The sequence below is a fragment of the Haemaphysalis longicornis genome, unplaced genomic scaffold, assembly GCF_048455015.1.
Source record: "Haemaphysalis longicornis isolate Haplotype H1 unplaced genomic scaffold, Haemaphysalis longicornis Haplotype H1 scaffold_3, whole genome shotgun sequence".
Lineage (NCBI taxonomy): Eukaryota > Metazoa > Arthropoda > Arachnida > Ixodida > Ixodidae > Haemaphysalis > Haemaphysalis longicornis.
The window spans coordinates 174,577,756-174,583,354 of record NW_027526335.1 but is presented as its reverse complement, the minus strand read 5'-3'; the positions used below and the strand labels follow the sequence as shown (position 1 = coordinate 174,583,354).

The window sequence follows — 5,599 nt, the reverse complement described above, 5'->3', positions numbered from 1 at the left end:
TTTAGCCGCTAGCTGGAGGGCGCACGAGTTTGAGCTAATTGGTACATAACATAACCACGGCCGCTGGATCAAAGCGCACAAGGTGCGGCCTGCTGCGTGGAGCCGCCGCGCATTGGCGAGGGAGGGCGAGCGTTGTTGACAGTTGCGGCCGCAAGTTTCGCGGGGGGCGCTAGTAGTAGAGGACACACCGAAGAGGCGCGGTAAGGCAAACGCGGCATTTTCGCGCCAATTTCGCGCCGCGGAATGAGGTTACATGCTCCCAACAAATATAGTCGTGTTCAGCTTGATGCGATCTGCCTCACAGTCCAGCTAGTTAGTTAGAGCGGTCAGTTAGTATGCCGAAAAACTGCTGTGTTCCACGGTGCACGTCGAACGCAAGAAAAAATCCCGGTTTGAGCTACCATGAATTTCCATCAAGCGCTGAACGACGACAAGCGTGGCTCACCAACATCTCCCGGCAGGGATCTGGCGGAAAAGAAACGAGGTGGGTACCCAGTGACCACTCCTCGGTTTGTTCCCTTCACTTCACCGAAAATGACTATAAGAAAGGCACCAAACTGCGAATGCTCCTGCCAACTGCTATCCCCACGGTGTTCCCCAATTACCCGTCCTATATGCAAAAGCCAAGCGCTCCAAGGATAAGAAAGTGGCCTCGAAGAGAAGTAGCAGATGGCGGTTCATCAGCTTGCGCGAAAAATAGTGCACAAAATGGCCCAGATGAAAGCATGCATGAAGATGTCGAGCCTGATCTCTTCGGAGATCAAGAACATGTTGCACCAAGCGGGTCTTCGGAGGGAACGTGTGACTGTGCATTGCCTGCTGATAGCATGTGCCAAACCAGTTCATGTACAGATAAAATGTCTCAAACAGACCTTGACCTTAAGCGGGTGATAGAGGATGCGAAGAAAACGACGAACCGCCTGCAGCGGAAAATTTCCCGTCTCAATCAGTCACTGCAGACGCTCCAAAGCCAGCACGATACGGTTCGTGAACGGCTTCAAGCTTTCGAAAGCAACAAAGAAATCGCCTATTTTATGAGTGTACTAGTAGCCGCAGACGAAGGCCACAAAACCGCCGAATTTATCAAGAATCAAGTGTCCAATTTCGCTTCCAAGAAGCCAGCGTACAGTGAATCAATTCTGAGGGAGTGCGTGCTCTGGAAAGCGTGCTCCAACAAAGGTTACGAGTATGTAAGAACAAGAGGCCTGTTCAAGTTGCCTTGTCGTGCCACACTACAGAAGTACATCGGGCACTCAACAGGCGAAATAGGCGTCACATCACTCATAACAGAACGCCTACGCGCAGAGTTTCAAGCGCTACAAGGCGAACAAGAAATCTTCTGCTCCCTAATCATAGATGAAATGGCGATACAGCAGAAAGTTATGTACGATCGCCAACTTGATAAGGTTTTCGGCCTCGTTGACATGGGTCCTGAACAGCAATCATGTGCAACACCTGAAGTGTTGAACAGGTTATTGTGCTTCGTCCTGCGAGGGCTATCAACTGCCTATGTGATACCAGTTGGGTACTTCTTTACCCGGTGCCTCAGAAGTGAGCAACTTCGTTCTATGACAATGAATGTCATGAAGGCAGTCGAAGATGTGGGTTTCCGTGTGACAAGGATTGTTACCGACAATCACCAGTCAAATGTTGCGCTCTTCAAGAGCCTTTCCGAGGACGGAACGCTTGTGCATGTAGTGCCACATCCATTGAGACAAGGTGATCCTCTTTTTTTGTCTTTCGATCCGAATAACCTCATCAAGAACCTCAGAAATAATCTTTTGGAAAGAGAGATGATGGACGGAGATGATCTCATTCAAGGTGGACTGTACTTGAAGAAGCTACTCAGCATTCAGTCACAGCTACTCGTAAAGCCAGTGAGGTTCCTGACACAGTCACACGTTGAACCGAACAACCTAGAAAATATGAAAGTGTCAAGCGCTACGCAAGTTTTCTCCCCAGTCGTAATAGCAACGCTTGAGTTCCTACAAGAAAACCCGCAATGCCACCCTGATGCGACAGAATTTCAGGACTGTTTGCCCACCATCACATTCATGAAAATGGTGTCGAAGTGGTATGACCTTCACAATATTGGCGCTGTGAAGCCGGGCGGTCAAAGTGAAGAACCATTCTACTTGATCGACGACGACCGTCTTTCGTGGCTTGAAGTAGACTTCGTCACGTACATCGAGGAGATCCAGCTTTCTGGTGGCAAAACAAAAAAGAAAATGACGAAAAAACATGCGAGGCAACGATAATGACCACGAGGTCAACTGTGGCATTGATTCAACATCTATTAGACAACAAGTAGGTTTTCCTTTTTTCACCTTTATATTCTTTATCGCAGTTACGTATATGTGGATTGACTTAGGTATCAAACAAACTTTTTTCCAGCTTTCGCTACGTCTTGACCCGTGCCTTGAACAGCGACCCCGTGGAGTCCCTCTTCAGTTGCTTTCGACAGTTTAACGGAGGCAACGATAGAGTTGATGCTAGAACCGCGGTCTTCTCAGCCGAAAAGCTGTTAAAGGTATATATGGAGCCCGTTGGAGAGCACACCCATGTAACCTACGCACTTTTTTCCCCAGGTTGGAATCATCCAAGCTGCTAAGAGTGGAAACGCTCCCCATAACTCCGAAACAAATGCACCTCTAAAACTCAAAGCCCGAGAAGGCAACACCGCGGCCGTGCCACTTGCCGTCGTCCTCGGTGCCAAGCGGCTTTCCTATGAGCTGGAAGTCTTAAATGTTTCGCTTGCTGTGCCGGATGACCTCGAACTAGCACCCCTAGCATACCTGGCCGGATACATCGCGCGTGCTTGTGAGGAGAAGGTAAGGACGGTTATTTTTAAGCTTTGCACTATTTACTGCATTCTTTCGAACGCTGCGCTAGCGCGTCAGCCAGTCTAAACAATGTTCACTTCACTTTCGCCTTCCTCGAATGTTAACCATAATATGTTAACCAGCAGTTCTCCCTCTTTCTCATATTTTTCTCTTTTTGCCCTCCCTTTCGCCACTAAAAACCAAGGGCAGAATTCCAGGCTGACCTCGAGTGAGGAAAAACTCAGGTTAGCCCAAAGGCAGGGTTCCGGCCCGAATCAGGACGTGGGTCCCGCCCCGCCGGTGTGCGACCACTGTAAGGGTCCACACCAGATATAAGTGTATGCCACTCTTTTTGCCACAGGACGTTCTATTCCCCACTGTTACGAAATTTAGACAATATTTTTTTAGCTAAGCGAAGTAAGCAAAGGAGCCTACATACTTCGTTGCATAGTACTTTTGATGCAAATTTTACTTGACTTGATTTTATTATTTGCAGTTGCCGTGTGAATCATGCAAGGTTCTCCTGCAAGAGTCGAAACCGTGTGGCAGCATCTACGATTTAGTAAAGAAAATCGATAATGGACAACTTCGGTATCCCAACATGGAGATCGTGAAAATTTGCAAACTCACATGTGACTTTGTCAGTGAAGTGATGAAAGACACTGAAGTTCGAAGGAGTGGAAATCGACGCCACCACCACCGCTGTTGTTCCTTCATAGCGCTTTTAAGCGCCTGCACCCAAATTGAAGCATAAGTGTTCAAACACAACCAATAACGACCGTCACTGGTCTGATCACTGACAACGCCGCACGATAACAACATTAATGGGAAGACACCATCTCCCAGTGCGCCCAAGCAAGTTTGAGCGCCGCCACCATCATGGCCGCTGAATGCACGGCTCAGGTTGCCAGCATACCTATGCGCTGCGGTGACTTCGTGTGAATACTCTCTATAAGTTCTGCCGAATTTGTGTTTGCTTTTTCCGGCCTCTGTCAATCGCAGAGCTGGCTGGTATGACATCATAGGTTTTGTTGCGGGAAATGAGCTAGTAGGTCGCATGGCCATTCCCTTTTTTTCTCATTATACAGCTTATTTGAGTAAACTTTACGTTGAAAGTAATGTCAGCATGATTCTAACGAGGCAATCTTTTGTATGAACCAAACTTGCATTTTGTCATCACGGCCCTTTTAAAATGCGAGCGGCTGTGCCTGCTTAGCTGCGTGGACTGCTTCTTCCTTCTGTTTCTTCATGAGTAGCACTGGGTAGTCCAGCAGTGGACGTTCTGCCGCCCGTTAACCTCATCACTTCGACTCTCTTTCGAACTATACCTGGTTCTGTTTACGAAGACCCAGAGCTCGATCACCCCCGGTACTAATGGAAGTGCAGCATAAGGCAGTGGCGCGCTCGCGAAGCCACTCTCGCCAGTTTCCGCTGTCGCGTGTCAAATTTAAACTTTTACTTGCACCCCTGTAATCTTGCCCCTTCGCCGCTATGAGCATTTTGTGACGAACCAGAAACGATCGATCATTTTAACCTCTCGCGCCAACGGTTCTCCTCTATACGACGAAGGTACTTAGAAGACGCATGTAACCGGCTAAGCCTCCCTCTGTCTGCGCCACTAATTTTATCATTCGGGGCGAAAGAACTGGGATTCTTCCACGGGAATCCTTGCCGTGCGTTACTCTCTTTCATTATAGAATCAGGTCTTCTGCCGTGTTAGCGGTCATTTAGGTCTGCTGGACTCCTCTGGCAAGCCCACACGAGTTTTGCTCATTGCTTCACCTGTACCACATTCTCTACTCGTTATACCTACCTCCTAATTTTCTTGCAGTTGTGTTTATTTACCATTTTTTCACTTTTGTTTACACTCTCCTCACTTCTAGTTCTCCAGGAGTCTACTGCTAACGCATTCTAATATGTAAATATTTTTTTTTCTTTTTCCCCAAAACCTATATGAAGCCCCATTGTGGGTGAAGCCCCATTGTCTGGCCAATCTCCCTGAGTGGGTAAGAGCCACCTAGCTGATACCACCACTACCGCCACGTGAAGCTTCACTTTTATTGAAGCGCCTTCAACAAGAGAGAGAGAGAGAGAGACAACCTTTAATATAAAAGGATGACCACTGAAAACGCCCCTTTCGTATGACGTGCGGCAGCAGCACTCTCTCCGACGCTGTGCCGCGCACATAGGGGATGGGGCGACCAAATAAGACCCGGCGCCCAAGAAGAGGTGGCTTATCAGGAAGTGCGCCACGCTGACAGGCGAAAATGTAATCAACGACGACGAGCCAAGGACCCCGAACGGGTGCGTGCGAGTGTGCGTTTGAGCAAACAGCGTCGCCGGCAAAATGACCCCGCCTACCGAGTCATGGAGAACTTTCAGCGAACTTTACTGAACTTTAATAAGATTTGCGAACCACTGCCAATCTACCATAGTGATCATAATGCCGTCTCGGAAAACGCAGTAAGAAGCCCGAGCACCGATGATCATGGATGATTTCATGCATCTACACGTACGACCACGAGTTGATCCCCCCGAAGAACAAGAAGTAAAATTAGTAGTGCAGGCCTTTAACGGCGAGCAAGCATTCTACGAAGACTTTGTGATGGCGGGCGATGAAGTATACGAAGACTGAAGAGGGCACTGTACAAATAAAGCACTTATATGATTAACTTTGCCTTTGATTTCGTCTTCTGCATACGAGCGCCATATACAGGGTGTCCCAGCTATCACGCACTAAGAGTTTAAAGAATAGCAATGGCTTTACTCGAAGAAAA

At 48.1% G+C, this 5,599-nt stretch overlaps 1 pseudogene; it reads left to right on the top strand.

Annotated features, from left to right (window-relative positions):
* The first annotated feature begins 1,361 nt into the window (after positions 1–1,361).
* Positions 1,362–3,576, top strand: LOC144175543 (uncharacterized; annotated as a pseudogene).
* The last annotated feature ends 2,023 nt before the right edge of the window (positions 3,577–5,599 follow it).